The sequence below is a fragment of the Camellia sinensis genome, chromosome 15 (genome assembly GCF_055761805.1).
Source record: "Camellia sinensis isolate YWXY chromosome 15, ASM5576180v1, whole genome shotgun sequence".
Taxonomy (NCBI): domain Eukaryota; kingdom Viridiplantae; phylum Streptophyta; class Magnoliopsida; order Ericales; family Theaceae; genus Camellia; species Camellia sinensis.
In genome coordinates, this window is record NC_138975.1 from 64,271,095 (window position 1) to 64,291,057 (window position 19,963).

General features: G+C 34.5%; 1 long non-coding RNA gene across 1 annotated transcript; it reads right to left on the reverse strand.

Moving 5' to 3' along the window:
• Positions 1-311: 311 nt before the first annotated feature.
• Positions 312-7,597, reverse strand: LOC114319690 (uncharacterized). Its single transcript, XR_003649530.2, has 2 exons — positions 7,403-7,597; positions 312-578 (listed from the first exon to the last, which is right to left on the reverse strand). It is a non-coding gene; the product is annotated as an uncharacterized LOC114319690 (long non-coding RNA).
• Positions 7,598-19,963: the final 12,366 nt, after the last annotated feature.

Genomic DNA, 19,963 nt, shown 5'->3' on the forward strand with positions numbered 1-19,963 from the left:
AGCATCAAATACATTTTATGTAATCTTATAGGATGAATGCATATGCTATGTCATACTCAAAATATTTTTCTCATCTTTTGAAAATTTTATGCACAATGCCAATTTGAAAACACATTAATTCAACAATTTCATTAAAATTTCAAGGTGGTAAATACGACTTAGGTAATCCCTAGGCTAGTGTCTGTAAGTAGGCATATCGAGCACTACCAATTCCCCACTTTACCGGTCTCTCACTAGAAGGGCAGTGGTGTAACGCCCCAAATTTCTAGCCCAAATGATAATACAACAATCATGGCTCTTTTAAGAAAAACTGAATATAAATCTCCAAACTTACATTATATGATACAATAGTTGTTCATGCAATAATACATTAATCCAGCAACAAGTAAATAAACAAATAAATACCCCCAAGGGTTTACAAGTTTCCAAGGTTAGAGCCTGGTTACACAAAATAGTTATTCAAACCCACACAAACACAGCCCTTGGCTTACACACAGAGTCACAACAAAATGAGAGTGTTGTACTCCCAACACATATACTTCCACGCACCTAGTTGGGTGGGAACACCACATCTTTTCCTGTATAAAAATCCCGTAAGGGTGAGTATAAAGCTCAGTAGAAAATTCTTAACAAAATATATACATTTTATACAAGTTTCAAGAGATGAAATGCACATGCCATGCTATGCCCTTTTTTAAGATGAATCACACTTTCATCTTTTGAAAACCATCATGCTCAATGATATCATGCAATTTCAATTGTTCAAAACTTAACAATTTATTTCAAGGGCGGTAAATACGACTCTGGTAATTCCTAGGTCGATGTCTGCAAGTAGACTATACAAGTGCTACCAATTTGTCATTTTTACCAGTATTGACCGAAAGGCTCGACACCTATCCGCGCAGGTTTTCGGTCTTTTACCCCAGACTCTCAGGCCAACTTATTCAATATCATCTACACCACCTATCAAGACTTACCAACGTATTTACCCAAAACCATTCCATAAAAACTTGTTTCTCAACATTCTTTTCTCAATGCAAGTTTTCTGTAATGACCCCAAAATGCGTATAAGAAATCATCTTTATTTACCTATGAGAGGATGTGTTTTAATTTAATTATATCTATTAGAATTTATGCATTATCTGTTGAGTTACGGACTTCAAATTGAAATTATCGACCTTTATGGGTTCAGAAATCAAAATTGAGTACTTGGGTATGTTAATGGAAATTTTTAGAACTATTGGGAAAAATTAATTGGAAATCTAATTTGTCTGGTTCGTTAACACACGTTTGGGTGACTAACTTTGTACTACAAATTGAAGACCCTAGAGACTTCAGAAACCAGAACAGAGGACATATTTATGATCAGCACAATTTTTAGAGTCACCTGGAAACTTTAATTGAAATTTGATTTTGCGCAATTCGTAAGGCCACGTTTGGTTCTCCCTATTGTGTTAAGCCTTGTGTGTGTGTTTATTTAGATATATAGATATGTTTGTGAGTGTTTGGTCTCATCTTTTGGAAGCCAAAATATCTAAAAGAGAGAGAGGAGAACCGTGGGGGAGAAAGGAGAGGGGAGACCAAGAAGAGCTTAACAATCATGGTGGTTTGAAGGGAATTGAAGATAGAGAAAGGAGAACAACCATGGAAGCTTGGAGAAATCAAAAAGTGAACTAAGGTAAGATTAATTATCTTGAATCCTTATGTTTGAGACATCAATTTCATGAAATCATGATAATAAGGGAAGCTTTGAACCCATGGTTTTATGTATATATATTGATTGAACCTTGATTTCCTTAGAATTTCTTGATTGAAGAAGTATAGGCATTATATTTGTTTATTTTGAGGCAATGATGGTTGATGGAGAATAATAATGTGAAATTGGTCATGTATTAAAGGGTTTTGGGCTTTGATTTACATGTAATTAAGGTTTGATTTTGAAAATGAGAAGTCCCAAATTTTCAGCCATTTTCGGACTGCAAACTGTCCAGGCCGCACGTGCGGCACTGTTCCCCCGCACGTGCGGAGACAGCTCTGTCCAGCCAACTTTGAACAAGCATATCTTTTGTATCCGGACTCCGTTTTGAGTGATGCTTGAGCCTAAAATCAAGCCCCGGAAGTCTAGTTTCTAATGGCAGTGGTCTCACGCCCAAATTCTAAATATAGAAATAGTTATGCCCAAATTAGTGACGACTGTTCACTTTCTATTAACCAGTTTTGTACCATTTCTTCACCTAAACCATTTCCCATCGATTTCTCCTGTTTTCTGAGACATGGATTATAACTTATTAAAGAATAATGAGCTTGGTACCACCATGGCTAATTGATTGAATGATCAAAGAGAATAAGTAAAGGATCGAGTATAATCTCATATAATGTGTTATGCAATGTCCTTGTAGGTCGAGACGAGGACATCATCCCAGTACTACCGGGAGCGGATCACTGTGAGTAATAGTACCCTCAATGTTTCGTGATCCCGTTAATTACTATTGTTATTAACGTTATGTTGAACATGTATGCTATTAAGGAACGGTATGAAATCATGGAATTGTGAACTATGAACCTATGGAAACATCGAAATAATTGTGAACTATGAATCTCCAACTTGTGAAATAGAAAATGATGAGGCCGAGGGCCAATTGTGAAATATGAATCTCCGACTTGTGAATTTAAGAGGCCGAGGGCCGCCTTGTGAATTTATGAGGCTGAGGGCCGATTTGTGAATTTGTGAACCTATTAGGCCAAGGGCCAATTTGTGAATTTGTGAACCTATTAGGCCAAGGGCCAATCTGTGAATTTGTGAACCTATTAGGCCGAGGGCCAAGCTGTGAAATACGTTGTACTTATCATTAATAATTATTAGTAGTACTCTGTCAAACGCCAACTAACTATGTATGACTCTGATTAATAGTTGATATGAACATTCTATTTTTCGTAAGTAAATTATGTCGTTTATTAATGAAGAAAGAGAACTTATGTTCATTCTGGAATAATGGTTTTAGTGTAACTATGAAAGCATATCGTGTTGCTACTAATAGGCCTGAGGCCGATCAGTTATAAATCATCGAGTATGGATATTTCTAAGGGATCAAAATAATTGGATAAGCTATGTGCGTCCGTATGAGTCTGAAATAGTTCTGTTATGTTACATATGGACCCGAGGTCATTCAGAACCTACGATATGAATGCAAAGGTTTAACGTTATTATATGCTCTCTGTAATAGTATGATTCGTATTCTGTTATACACGAGATAACTGTGTTAATCGGTAACTAAGTCATGAGAAGTTTATGTGTGCTATACCATAATGGAATTCTTAAGGAACTAAGGTTATTCTGTTTTTGTTTATCCGTTTCGGTTATGTTATGTTATGACATAATATGCATTGTTTGGTCTTTATGACCTAATGATATATTCTGGTATGGAACAAAGTGCTGTACGGAACTAAGTGCTACACCTTGGTGGGAGCCACCTCTAGAATCCGTGCGAACCACCTCTTGAGTCCATACATAGTTATTTCTGGGCCGAAAGGCTGTTTTGTATATTTCTGGACCAAAAGGTTGTTCTGTATATATTTCTAGGCTGAAAGGCTGTTTCGTTATTTCTGGGCCTATGGCCGTTTTGTATCTGAAGACCTATGGCTGTTCTGTATATGTTAGGCTTAAAGCCACTCTGTCACGGAAACTAGACCCATGGCTGTTTTGGAAATAATTACGGAATGTAGTTAATCATATGTATCTGCAGTTATATGTTTTATTATTCAGGTTAAACATTACATTATTTATGTACTATTATTCACTGAGTTCGCTCATTCTGTATTTTGTCTGTCTATTTCTGTAGGTAATCAACCGGGAGTTCGGTCCTAACCTTTAAGGCTCGTCTTTCTCTTGTCAACTTTGATGCGTCCGAGCACCTACCTGAAGCCGTGCATTTTGTAAAGTGTTGTTAGGTTATTGGCTTATGTTTTGGTTGTCTTTCATTAATATTTTCGTTACACGCCCAGTTGTGGGTCTAAGTATGAATGTATAAGTGTGTAACCGAAGTTTGGGTGTATGTTTCTATATATTATGTACCTAATGCAATGTGTATGGTCCTGGCATGGTAGAGGTAGCTCAATGGATGATGTTTTATGTTATTTTATAATGGTAATACTTCCGCTCAGGCCCCATATGTTATGTATAACAGGTTAAGTATCCATTTCTGAATAGGTCATTCCCAAAACTTTTAGGGGCGGGTTTGGGGTATGACATTTTCAAATCAACTTTCAAAGTTTAATGTAATCAATGAATTGATATGTCAATAACACAAGATGAATATAAATACTTTTATTTCAATTCATCATCCAAGGAAAAACACAATTCCCTCTTCTCAAGTATCCTCAACAATTAGTTATTTCAAGACTATTTCAACATTTTGAACAATAAATTCCAAAATGAACAATAATTCTCATATTCCCTGAAATTCATCATTTATATAAATATAAATAAGAAATTTTCCAAAGATCCATTTATTTTGACACAAAAAATAAATATAACAAGATCATTCATGGATTTTCAGTCTCAAAAAAAAATTTCCAAATTTTAGGTTTTCTCACAAAAACTATACAACTCAAATCTTTTGAAAGAAAACTTTTCAAAATCATCTTTTCTTCAATCAACGAAGATCAAAATCCATAAGATCATTTTAAAAGATCAAGAGACAAACCCACTTTCAAAATTGCTCAACTTCTTGAATCAACAATCAAGTTTCAAAGCTATCGAAAGATGATTTCAAAAATCATATAGATCTTGCAAAAACATATATATAACTCTAAGAAAATCCCTACCTCAAGTTTTGAAGAAGAAATGAGATGAAACCCCCAAAATCACGGTGTTGAAACTCGATCTTTACCGCACACAACGAAGCCCTTGAGATAATAACCAACTTTGGTGAAGAACTTAGGTCTAAATCCCAATGGATTTGGAGAAATCAAAGAGAGAAGATGACTTCTAAAGAGAGAAGCTCCCGATCTGGAATTCTGGAGAGTTTGAGAGAGAGAGGACTGAAAAAGTGATCTGAAATATCAGATTCACGAACTGATATAACATGGTCCGCTCGAGCGGGGAAAGCCTCGCTCGAGCGTCAGATACACTAACCCAGTACTTTTGCAGATAGGTCAAACTTCTGAAACCAAACATTCTTCGCTCGAGCGCATAAACGGCCGCTCGAGCAAACAACCAACTTCGAATGCATTTTGCATTTTTGCTTCGGGGGCGCTGCCTCTCTACCCCGCCAGGGCGTTGCCCTCGGAGCCGCCAAGAGGCGCTGCCCCCTAGACCCCCGCGAGCTAACCGGGCAGCTAGATCCCCGACCGGCCCAGTCGAAGTGGCAAAACATGAAAGAAAGATCGAAACCAGGATTGCTACAAGTGGTACCTCCTCCACACTGTTTTCGATCTTTCACCATGGACACTCAGGCCAACTTAAACCAATATCAAACTACACCCCCTATCCGGACTTACCAACGTATTTACCCAAAACAAATCCAAATGATCTTGTTTCACAAAAACAATTCATTTCTCAAAACAATAGTTTTCAATTGCAATTCGAAATCCTTGATAACAATGAAATGGAATGGCAATGCAATATGTAACAATGCATTAGAATAGTTCCAATTTCAATTCCACCACACAATGCTCCATTGTGATCAATTTCCATATCTCTATCAATGTAATATCACGATACAATCCCAAGAGATAACATAATAATGTCAATGTTCACATATTTACCACATGTAAATCAATAACTTAGTCGTTTCAAGATAATTCAACAACATTCTTTATAGACAACAAAACTTCCAAAATCAAACATTTTCTTATCTTTCCAAGTGTCTCATTTAAATACCAACATGGAAATCCTCTACCGGTTACCAAAATCAAAACTTTTAAACAATAGGTTCATTATTAGCAATAACATATAACACCAAGGCGGGTTCAAGGTTTCATCAATTTCTAATTCACATACTTTATCAATGAAAGGTAATTACAATTCTTCCAAAACTCATCCCCATCCCAAACATTTAATATAATCAAATTCTCATTTTCTCATGCAAGTAAAATCTTGGGATCTTCAAGTTTAATCATAATTTTCAATAAGCATAAGTGAATATCCCAACACTTAACCAGTTATACCAAAATCTTCTCTTAACTATAATTATAAAATATAACACGAGTGTTTACTTTCCAATTATCAATATCCACCCCATCGAATTAAACCAAGGAAAAATAATAAATAAATAAAAGTTTTGATAACTCATTTTTGTTTTAATCTAATTCATCTATTTGCTCTAAACAAGCTAAAAATCACATTCTATTCTTTTCTTGTCAAAAACCGCCAAACAATTCAAATATCTCATAAAAATTTTAAAGTATGAAATTATTATTATAACATTACTCAACTACTAAAACTAGGAACCCAAAACCATACCACATCAACTTAATCTCACTTATTTCTCCAAATCTCATACTTGGTCAACTTCGTCACTTTTAATCTCATAATATTAAAGCTATGAATTAAAAACCCATTAGCACCCCTTTAATTACGAAAGATTTAAAATATTAACCAAACTAATTTAATTCATCAAATTAGTAAGTTCATTATATTCACCATCTTCCCAATTAATAACACCAACTTAACCTCACATGCTTCATCCCTCAAACATAACCATATTTCAACAAAATCATTTTTCATGCCAACTTAAAGAGGTAATATTTTTACAAAATTCTCTACCAATAACAATTTCACCACTTTTTCTAAAATTACCTAACCAACATGATGTTTACATCAAAAATTATGAAATATGTCCAAGAGTAACATTTTCAAGGTTATGAGTTCAAAAGTCCATATTTCACATTTTTCACTTTCACAAAGAAATGAACACAACTTAATCATCAACATATCGCCTTCCATAAAGTTTCATGAATATAACACTTTTAAAGTTTTTAATCCCAAAACAACTCTATAATCCCAACTTAACAATCTACATAATATTCTTCAATATCAATTTATTTTTCTCAAAAATAAATTCCAAATCAAAGATAAAAAAAAAATATTTCAACTTTATATTTTTTAAAATAAATCATCTAATCATAATATAATGTAGATACAATCCATACATCTTTTAAATTTTATTTTTAGATTTTTTTTTTTTACAAAATTATCAACAAAAAATTATTTTTCCAAATCAATCTCAAAATGTCAACATTCTTAACATTTCAACATAATTTTTCTTTCAAAGATTACCAAACAAAAAATCTGAAATATATATATATATATATATATATATGCAATATCTCTTAAAATGACATATTTTCTTAAAATAACTCTAACATAGTTTTAATGTAATAATATGAAGAAAGTCCCTACCTCAAATATGAAGAAAAACTAATCCGAAAATGTAAACATCACCCGATCATGAATCCAAGACCACCATTGCGAAGATCACAACGAGCTCTCCGACTTTCATTTACAACACTTTTACAAAATCTCACTCTAAAGACTCCCACTCTAAACTCAAAGCTTGAGCAACAATGGAAGAGAGAGAGAGAGAGAGAGAGAGAGAGAGAGAGAGAGAGAGGGGCACAAGAGAGGGAAGCCTCTGCCAAACCCAACAAAAGAAATGAAAAGAAAAGGAAAAAGAAAGAAAGGAGGAAGGGAGAGGGCAGCCCCACGTGGGTTCCCTTCATTGCCTTCCCAAGAATGAGCTTTTCAAAAATAATTTAATTTTTTGTAATAATATTTTTAAATTTTATAATATAAATTATAAAATTATATAATTTTTCTCATCACAAAATATAAAATTTTGCTCATCACGAAATATATATTCATTTTATTCACTTTAAAAATATATAATTTTTCACCATATGGTACACATCATAGAATCAACTATTAAATATTTATTATAATTCTACATGATAAATAATAATAACCCCCAAGATAGTTATTACTAATCACCTAATTAAAAATGACCAAACAATTAAACATGAGTCATTAAACAAACTCAATTTAAATTAAATCTAAGTCATGAGCCTCACCCATAAGTCAAAAATGGTCCAATTATATACCAAAATAAACCCAACAAATTTATCTCAAATCATGGTCTAGACACCCAAAATCCAATTTCAAATTCCGCTATAAATTAAATTGAACACCAATCAGTTCGTAAATTTTTTTTATAAAATAAATATTCATCAATTAATTTCTGAAATTTTTATCCAACATGCTAGACTCATATGGGAACAAAATAAAAAGAAAAAATTCATAATTTCAGAGATTCAAAATTATATTTTTTTTAAAAAAAAAATTATTGCAAAAATTGAATCATTTTCACACATAACTTTACACAACACTCCAACCCAAATATTAGTCAATTAATTTATGCACTGACTATTTAAAAGAAAATATTTTGAGACATTACACCACCGATTCTCCATCTCCACCGGCACCACCGACTCTCCTCCCCTCCACCGACACCGCCGACTCTCTTCTTGCAGGTAAGTGCTCTCTCTCTGTCTCTCTCTCTCTCTCTCTCTCTATATATATATATATATATATCAGTCTCCCCAAGAACTGAAATAGTAGATGATTTGAGTGTTCGATTTGTGTTCTTTTGCCCCTAGTCAATTCTGAGCTTTCTCTAGAATCAAACTCGGGAAAAATGATGTATGCTTTTGTAATCTTTCACCCCTGTTCTTTCGTCTCACGAGTTTGGCTTGATATGTACCCAAAAAGAGTTCTCTGTTTTTGAGCTTTCTATATATTAGGGATTAATGGTGTATACTTTTGTAATCTACTAGCAGAATTCTAATTGGGAAATATTTCCTCACTGAGAATGTTCCTTTTCCATTTGAGAGAATTTGAAGGTAGAATTCAAAATTTATGTACCCAGATAATGAATTGCAACTATGGCAAGGAATCAATAAAGAAAACCCCCAGAAATTTTCTTAGGAAAATCTCCAACTGAGTGTAAGTTGGTAGTTAAAAGGGAATGCAATTGTATTTTCTTCTTATAATTCATTCAAACAATAATGAAAATGGTGAGAGAAGGAGATGGGTGTGAACAGAAATGAAGCAGAGAGGAAAAGAGAGGATAAATAATAGGAGGAAAGTGGAGGGGAAGCAAGAAAGCAAGATAAAAAAATAAAAATAAAAAAAAATGAGCAATTGTTTGTTTGACCTTTCATAAAATAATAAATATATGCATATACATAGAATATGTTTTGTTTTTGTTTTTATTTAAACGTAATTTAATTTTTAAATGTGTCATAAGTTATATATATATATATATATAGAATCTGTTTTGTTTTGTTTTGTTTTTGTTTTGTTTCTTTTTTTTTTTTTAATAAGGACAACATAAAGTGTTTTTTGTTAATATATAATAAAGTACAAAATTGTCTTATTTGAATATAAACTATTTCATTGTTATTTTTTTTCAAAAAACATATTTAATTTTTAAAATAAATATGTTTATGTTTTATATGTTTTTTACACACCATACTGTTTTTTAAATAGAAAAAATAGAAATTATATTTTGTTAATATATATAGAGAGAATCAAGTTCACTAGTATTTTTTTTTTTTTTCAGATACATATTTGCTTTCTAAATACTATAGAAACTATTTTGCAATAGAAAAGACACTATGGTCATTACATTCCCAACAGAGTTAATGTATTTGGTTATGATGACACGGTTTCTGAATTGCCCGATTTCAAACAATTTAGGAATGCATAAATATATATTGTAGTCTGTAGCTCACTGTTATAAATTGTAAACCTTTAGTAATTAATGTGATGCAATTTTCACAGGTAAAGTTAAGAAAAGTGGGACAATGTATAAAAGTTCGATTGATTTAGGAACTAGGATGTCAAGGGAGTACTTGGATGGGATTGATACATTCCTAAAGTTTGCATACAACAATAGGATTGAAGGTTCATATATTAGTTGTCCTTGTAGGAATTGTGAGAATCACTATAATTTTTCATGAGAAGTTGTGAATGATCATCTTTATAGTAATGGCTTCTTTAAGAAGTATAAAAATTGGACTAATCATGGTGAATCATAAGTTCCATTGCATGGTAATGAGGATATGGAAACTTTGGTGGATTCAAATGTTAGGGATGATATGATTGGAATGCTAAACGATACTCCAAAAAATCCACATGTACATGTAAGTGTTGAAGATGATGATCGAAGTACAAATAAGGCTTGCATAGGTCCAAATGAAGAAACCATAAAGTATTTCAAACTTCTACAAGATGCACAAAGTGAACTGTATCCAAGCTGTAAGATATTCACATCATTGTCATTCATTGTTAGACTTTTGCATATTAAGGTGCTCAATAAGTGGACAAAAAAATATGTTGACATGCTACTTGAGTTATTGAATGAGGCTTTTCCTAAAGGTGTGAAACTTCCAAGTCCATACTATGACGCTCAGAAAGTAACTTAGGATTTGGGCTTCACATATGAGACTTGGGATGCATGCCCTAAAAGTTGTATGTTGTTCCGAAATGATCATGCAAGTCTCGATGAATGTGTTGTTTGCAAGAGTAGTAGATGGAAATCGAATGATGGTAAAAGACATGGTAAACGTAAAGCTGCAAAACAAATGAGATATTTTCCTTTGAAGCCAAGGTTGCAAAGATTGTTTATGTCATCCAAAATGGCAAAGCTCATGAGATGGCATCAAGAGTAACGAATTGATGATAGTTTGTTAAGGCATCCTGCTGACTCCCTTGCATGGAAAGATTTTGATTGACAAAATAGCGTCTTTGCTAGTGATAGTCAAAGTGTAAGGCTTAGGTTAGCATCTGATGGATTCAATCCATTCATATCAATGCACATAGTTCATAGCACTTGGCCTGCCGTGTTAATTCCTTACAACTTACCCCCATGGATGTGCATGAAGCAACCATTTTTCATTTTGTTTATACTTATCGATGGCCCAAAAGGACCTGGGGACAAGATTGATGTATATTTACAACCATTAATTAAGGAGTTGAAGGAATTGAAGAATAAAGGTGTAGCCACATGTGATGCATTAACAAATCAAATGTTTCAAATGCATGCAGCTTTGCTATGGACAATTAATGATTTCCCGGTTTATGCCAACTTATCAGGTTGGAGTACCAAAGGTGAATATGTTTGTCCTTGTTACAATACAAAAAAGGTATCATGTTGGTTGAAACATGGTAAAAAGCATTCCTACATTGGGCATTGTCAGTTCTTGCCTAGCAATCATAAATTTGGAAAGGGTAGAGTATCATTTGATGGCAAACGAGAATGGGGAAGCAAACCTAAATTGTTGTTTGGATCTGAGCTATTGCATCAGTTGGATTCAAAAGATATCTTGACCCAATACAAGATTGATGACCTTAAGAAAAGGCAACAGAGACAAAGAGAGAGGGGAACTTCCAAATCTCGAAGCCATAATTGGAAGAAGAAGAGCATTTTATGAACTACCGTATTGGTAGGCACAATCTTGATGTGATGCATATAGAGAAAAATGTATGTGATAATGTCTTGTGGACATTACTTGGAGTTGCAGGAAAATCTAATGACAATGTGAGTGGTCGACGTGATCTGCAAGAGATGAATATTAGAAGACCACTACATGTGCAATCAAAAGGGCCCAACAAAGTGTACTTACCTCCTGCACAATTTACAATGAGTAAGAATGAAAAAGATATATTTCTATAAGTACTAAAAAGAGTGAAAGTGCCAGATTGGTATGCATCAAATATTTCAAGACATGTGCATTTAGAAGATAGTCATAAGAGTCATGATAGTCATATTTTGATGAAACAACTTACACCATTGGCTATTCGCAAATCCTTGCCCAAGAATGTGGTTGAACCCTTGATTGAATTGGGCAATTTTTTTCGGTAATTATGCTCCAAGGAGAATCGTGCGGCAGATTTGGAATACATTCAAAATCACATTAGTGTAACACTTTGTCATCTTGAGAAAATATTTCCAGCTACATTCTTTGATATAATGGAACATTTGCCTATACATTTAGCTGGTGAAGCTTTGATTGGTGGAGCAGTGCAATTCAGGTGGATGTATCCAATTGAAAGGTTTCTCCTTACGTTGAAACAGTATATGTGCGTAATCGAGCTTATCCAGAAAGTTCAATTGCTAAAGGTTACTTGATAGAAGAGCGCATGAAATTTTGTGCACGATATTTGGATGATGTTGAAACTAGAAGTAACCAACCGGTGAGGAACTACGATGGTGGTGATAACATGGGTCGTGCTGTTGGGGAGAACACTATATTTTATCTTGATAATAATGCATGGACACAAGCTCATCGATATAACTTATTCAATACAAGTTCAGTTGCTTCATTTATAATGTAAGTTGCATCATCCATTATTATTATTCCCCTCTCTCTCCCCTTCCCTTCCCTCCCCTCTCCTATGAAACAAGGAAATTATCTAAGATATCTTTTAATTTACATAGCAAGCACCTTAAATTCCTCAAAAGCAAAATGCCACATGCGAATGATCATCAAATTCAACGTGAACATTTTGAAACATTCCACACTTGGTTTCTGGATCATGTATGTATATTTAAATATATCATCCAACTTACATAGTTTTTATTTATATTAACAATTTTTATTTATATTGAATTTTAATTATTTTTTAATAGGTCCAAACTTTATGAGTGACAAATGCAACAATTTCTGAAGAAATCAATAAATTGGCAAATGGTCCAACTAACTTGGCAAGGAGATTTAATGGCTATATTATTAATAGTTGTCGATTTTGTATCAACACCATTGATAACAATCGAACAACTCAAAATAGTGGTGTTTGTTTAAAGGCCAATACAATGAGTTATGCTAGTCGGAATGACAAAAATCCTCATATGGGAGCTATTTATTATTACGAACGATTGATTGACATTATCGAAGTCCGGTACAGTAATGACACAAAATATGTGTTACTTAAGTGTGATTGGATTGACAATATTCGCGGGATGAAAAAGGATGTCTTTAAATTCAAGTTGGTCAACTTTAAGCAATTGTTATATCGAGATGACCATCAAAATCATGAGCTTTTCATCTTGGCATCCCAAGCAAAGCAAGTTTGGTATGTCCCAAACGCCTTGGAACCAGATTGGAATGTTGTTGTGAAGATGTCTCAAAGAGGATTATTTGATATGCAATCTAATAATCCTCAAGCTGAGCCTTATATGGATCAACAATTGGAAGAAAATGTTATGCTCCGAGATGAAAAAGTGGGCTGGGTGAGGGAAGGAACAGAATGAGAGACATTTGATGTTTAATGAATATTTGAATATGTTGATGATCTGAAAGTACTCTTTTTTGTATTAATTATTTCTATTATCGATCCAATTAGTAAAGCATTACAACTTTTATATTGAGAATCTATTAGTTTATGTTTCTTTATATTTACTTGTATCTTGTATTATCAATATATGATTTCTAGTTGGCTAGGTGGACTACTATAGCTCTATTGGTTTTGCTGTGCTGTTTTGCCATTGCTAGTGTTGTTTATGCTGTGCTGGTTCTGTGTTAGTGCTTGTGATGGTTTTGGTTTGATGCAGTGATGATAGCTAGCTTTATGTTGTGCTATTTTGTTGTGTTAGTTCTATTTTGTTGTTGCTGTTCTGCTGGTTCTATGTGTTGTTGTTTTTGTTGTTATTCTGTTTTGCCATGCTGGTAGCTTCTATTTGCTGCTGGTTTCTTGGTTTTGTTGGTTATTGGTCTATTGCTTTATTTTTGTTGTTTTATGGTGTAGTGTGTTGGCCTTGGTGGTTTTCCTGTTATTTGATCTGTGGAGGATTGTTTTTCTTTTATTTGTTTTTTAGTTTGTTGGGTTTCTTGAGGTATGCCTCTTGTACATCTGTATATTTTCTTGTCTTATTTTATAACTTACCCAACAAAAATATATGATTTCAGGTAATTATGGGAAAAAGAAAATATGTTGCCACTACTATGGGTAAGGCATTATTACAAATGCATGAATCTGATTCGGATGGCATTGAAACCTCTCAATCATCACATATGTCTACGTCTCGACCAAGAGAGATAAAACCATTATTGGTGCTACAGCCACAAAGAAGTCAAGCATCACTAGTGCCCACTATTGTATTATAGTCACGTGACTGTGGTATATATCTTTTGTCTTATGATATGTTCTGTATTAAATTTTTTTTAAAATAAAATTTTTATTTCAGGTCCTTCTTCGCGGAGGCATGGTTGTGGTTGTGCTAAGGGAATCAAGGAATGGCGTACTAGAGCAAAGCTGAATGTAGAGTTCAATGCCATGTTTCAACCACTTAATAAACTAGAACGGTCATTTAAGGGGCAGTTAGGTCAGATTGTATGCAATCCACACCGAGTTCCTCTAACTTATCTTAATTGGGGCTCGGTGCCTGAAGATATTGTGGAAGGCATTTGGAAGGAGGTTTAGGTATAAATTTATTTGTTTGTACAGTCCATTTGTCTTGTTATAATGCTTGATAATTTTATTTCAAATGTCTTATACATTTATAATGTTTGCTACTTTATTTCCATTGTAATACTTATAATGTTTGCTAATCTTATTTCCATTACCTTGTGTTGTGTAGAATAACTTGTTATATGCTCCAGAAGGGTTGAAGCCAGTGGTTATAGACTCGTGTAACAAATTGTGGAAGGATCACAAAAATAAGACTAAGACTAATCACTACAAGCCTCTTAAAGATGATCCAAATATCAATGAAAAAGTGCCTTTGGACATTTTGCCAGAACAATGGAGGGTGATGGTGGAGCATTGGAGTAGTAAAGATACAATGGTGTACAAATATATTCATGTATCTCTTGTATGACATTTAATTAATAGTTTTGTTAAATGTGAATGCTTTACTTTTACATATGATTGCTAACCGTAATTCTAAAAATCAGGAGTTGCGTGGTCCAGTGCATAAGACCAGGAGAACACCGTTTGCCGATGTATGACATAAGGTAATGATTTGTATTAACAATTATATAAAAATTAACTAAATGTTAACTCTTATATGTTTGGCAAATTTAGATGATGGCTGATGTGTGCTGTTTGCATACTAATATCTTTAAATTTTAGGATGAGTATAATAAGCAACTCTCAATGATAGACGAGCCCCTCAAGACAAAAGAGGTACAAGATAAGATTTTCCATAACCTAGTAGGAAAGGATGGACAAGGATATTGCAAGACTTATAGGATACGTGTGCCTCGAAGTGCAATGTACAAAAAAGATATCAGTTCATCACAAGCATCCTCATCATCGACTGTTGAGGAGATCACTCAGTACGCCAAACAATTACTTAAGAGATCGAGCAAAGGCTGATGGTTGAGATTGAGCAAAGGGTCACTGAGAAGTTGAAGGTAGAGTTCGAGCAAATTAGAGCTTGAATGGACTTCATAGGGTCCCAAGGCGGCCCAAGTGGTATACAGGTGGAGTAAAAATAACTAACTAAATAACTTCGGTAATTTGTTTATTTTTCTTTTCTTTTCTTTCTATGTATTATATTTAATAAAATGGTATTGGTATTGGTTATATAGCTTCCAAATGCCTCTAGTGGACGTCAACAAGTCAAGAAGTCTGTAGGAGATCATGATAGTCATGATGATGAGTTATTGGGTTCTCTTGTGCAGGTATCTCTATTACAAAATGCAATATTCACAATCACACACAGTTGAGGTTAAGGGTTAGCCTACTGAAAACACGATTTAGTGTTATTGTTGCTATTGAACCTATTTTCCTGATGTTGAACCTAAAGTAAGACTGATTAGTGTTGAACCTATTTTGCATTCCTTTTGAGCAGCCATCAACATTTAATTTCAGTTTTCCTACAGGTGGACAAAACCATTTCATTAGTCTAGGATGAGAGGGATTCGGGTGGAGGATAGATTAGAAGGCCTCATTAATCTCATGGACATAATTTCTTATGTTCTTGAGATTGATTTGAATAGGGGTACTTTGGCTTTCAAAAACAAGTTTGTTTCGATCTTTCCATAACTGCCAAAGGGTAACAATGAAAATAGTATACCATTTTTTACCAAAAAACTCAATTTTATTTTTCAAATTCTTAGCAACCCATTCAAAAGTGGCTGACCACATCCATCCTCCCACCATTTAGTATCCTTTATTTGAACCCAAATGTATTTGGAGGAGTTGCACTCTCTCAGGAGATGATTCATGTCTTCACTAGCTAATCCACATCTGGGGCGCAAGTCAGTTGAGGTCATATTCCTTTTGAGTCTCATATGATTAGTGAGCAACCTTCTCTTAAGAATAAGTCAGATGAAAGTTTTCAGCTTTTGAGGAACTTTGAGTTTCCAGATCTAGTTCCAATCCCCACCACTCATGTCCTAATTAGCAATAAGTTTATAGGCAGCAGAAGTAGTGAACTTACTACTAGTGGAACCAACCCAAAAAAGGAGCATCTGTGAAGGTCACAAATCTAGGCCTATGGATTTTGAAAATTTCTAGTATGGTCCGAGAGCAAACCAGGTTTTCCAGCACTTCAATGTCCCAATTGCCTTCATCGTCCAACACTGAGCTAGACAGTTTGATTATAATCTAGAAAATTTGATTATATTCGGTGAGGCACAATAGTACTATCTAGGGAGTATCCTGCTAAAATTGAGTTTATGACTTTGTGAAGCTATATATATATATTATATAACCTAATATTTGATTTAATTTGTTTTTGTTTTTGTTTTCAAGTTTTGCATGAAGACTAACTAATTAATAACTGATGAATGGATGAATTAATGGTGGCATGGAAGCTAATTTTATTTTTAAGTTTTGCATGAAGACTAACTAATTAATGACTGATGAATTGATGAATTAATGGTGGCATGGAAGCTAATATTTTTGGACATATTATATTATGGTTGTCAAGCTTTTGTACTTAATATTTATAACATATTGCCACCATACTGTTTGTATTGATTATACAAATTTTTGTTAATATTTTGATGTCAATGAAGCTAAGATGGTGACTGAATTTGTGTAAACATTTTTGGTTTTTGAATGAATGAATGAATGAATGCATTTTTTTTATTGGATTTCAACAAACATAATATAGGTATTAATTACAAAAACGAAATAACTTTTTTATGAAAATAAATATTTATTTTATATATATATATATATATTTTTTTTTTTTTTTTTTTTTTTGTGACGGCAACTAATAGTCTCAAAAACCTATACAGTGTACAAATGAATTTTTTTAGAGTTGGCAAATTACAGACACAAAAAAATTTATAGAGACGGTAAAGTACCGACACAATAATAGTATTAGAGACAGCATGTTTGCACACACTAACCTAAGTGATTTTTTGGTCTTTTTTTGTGACAATAGGACACCGTCTCAATTAATACTATTTACCATCCCAAATATTCTGCGACGGCATAGTTGTCGACTCAAAAACTTTTAGCGACCTCCGTACTCTCATCCCTCACCATGCCGTCGAAATGCCATCGCAAAACATTTTTGCAATGGCAATTATGCTTTTTGCGACAGCACTCTGCCGACTCAAAAAGTATGCTCTCTAGTAGTGTGGTATTGCTTTGTAATTGGAGTTTTTGCTATATTTTGAACTATATCTTAAGGTTCCAAAAATTCCATTACAAATTTAATTATAGAGGAATTGTTTGATAAAAAAGACCTTCGAGAACTACTTTGATAGATGACTAGACTAAGTGATTATATATTTAAAAAATTATTCATTTTGCTTATATTAATTTTTTTGTATGTATGGTATAGTTTGAAGCTTTACAGATCAGGATTTGAACTATATAAATATAATCCATGTTATTTGTCTAAATTATTGTACATGATATTTGGCCTTCCAAAATAAAATTTTAAATCCTTCCCTATATGTAATTTCTTATTATGTATAATGAATTTGATGTCCTCCTTCGCGTGGATTTAGGTAGATTGTCAAACTATGTACATTATATGTTATGTGTATTTGCTTCCATATGTAGATATGATAAAGTGGTTTGGAAATACTCTTTGATGCAGGTAGACGCTCTTGATGCTCTAGTTGCTAGCTGAAAAGAATGAGCACTCCGGTTGGGAATGCCAGAATTAGCACTCCGACGGGCCAGTCAGTATTCTCTCAAATCTTTCTTCTTTTACAAGTTATCGTTCATTTTTTACATACCTCACTTTAGCTAATGCTCCTCCTTTTTATATTGTTCTCCAAGGGCCCACTTTCCCATCATCACCTTTCACCATCATATCTAGGACCCCCAGATATGCCAGAAGGTTTTCAATATACTCGGCCCGCAAAATGGATTCTACTCGACCTTGTTCTTGTTCAGATGGGTTTGGTCATGCTGAGTTAGCCTCACCAGCATTCTCGGCGTCCTATTTGAACCTCTTCTGTGCACATATATTTGGCCCCCACAATTGCCCCCCAAACAACCGAATAACATATTTACTCGACGTGTTTGGTTTCACAGCCAACAAAACAAAAACCCTCGAAAAACAAAGATACGACAGTTGCACTACTTTTCGTACTGATTCGTCAGAGCCATCAAAGCAAACGCACCACTTGAATCATTACAGCTTCCCGCCCCTTCGTATTTGATATTCATTTAATGCGTTTTGAAATCTATACCTCCATATACTTTTGAATTAAAAGGCTATTGACATTCTTTAAGCCTGTATACTCTTGAATTGAAAGGTTATTGACATCCTTTGAGCATCCTTCATATCAACCTCCTTCAAGACCTCTGCAACCCCACTTCTTACTGTTCATCTTCTTCCTCAGCCTGTAAGTCCCCTTTCTCTTCTCATTCTATTCTTCATTCCAGTTTCCCTGCGTGTTTGGCTTTTGTTTTTTGTACACGCTGTTTTCATTTCATCTCAATGGCGAGGCATTTGAAAGCTCTCCTTTTTGAGGATCGAGTTGCAGCCTTCCGTCGTCACTTTTCAATTCCAAACGACATTCATCTATCCCTCGTTTCAGACAATGTAGTGGACATGGAGAGAGCTAACACAAGCACCATTAACTTTCTTCTTTTGGCAATTGTAGAGGGTGGAGTTCGATTCCCCCTCCATCCTCTTCTTAGGACAGTCCTGCACTACTGGGGATTAATTCCCTCCTAACCAAACATGAACTTTTACCGTATTATCATGGGTATAGTGGAATTGAATCGCCGACTAAGTCTTAACCTAGGAATCCCAGCTATTCGGCACTGTTATGTCATGGCGAAATCAACCGGTCGGCAAGGCCGTTACTTTTTAAGAGCCAAGGACGTTGACCATCATTTGGTAACCATGCTCGCCAGCTCTGGCAAAAGGGTTGATGATGTCATGGTCACCATCCGAGGTAATTGGGAATTCGGCGAAGGAGAAGATCGCCAAGACCCAGTACCAAGGCAAAAGGGCAAACCAAGTGGCCGGCTAGAATTGCTAACATGTCTTAAAATAAATGGTTTATTCAACTTAAATACTATGTTGATCACTTGTGTTTTTTGCAGGCAACGATTTGAAAAGAGCATTGTCATCCGCGGACGAAGCTGTTTTGGCGCAGGTTAATATGGTCCTCAATTACAAAGGCCGTGCAAGCCTCCAAGGACAAGAGCGTACAGCCCATGTTTTGCTGAGATACGACCTAACTTACTCCACTTTCTTGGCCACAGATAATATCTCTGTGCTGACACATGAACGGCAGCTTACTGCACTTATCCTCCCTAGCTACAAAAGTCTAAGGGATATTGGTGTCGAGGGTTCCGACGCCGGCAAGGAGATCGGCAAGGAGGTCGGTGAAAACGCATAATCGGAGGGCCATGTAGGGGACCAGGAGTTGAATAGAGAAATCGACTTGGTGTTTGAGCATATCGACCCAGACCATTGCACGGATCTCTCTTCTACTTTTGGCCGAGTAGATTCATCTGCTCCAGAGGTTA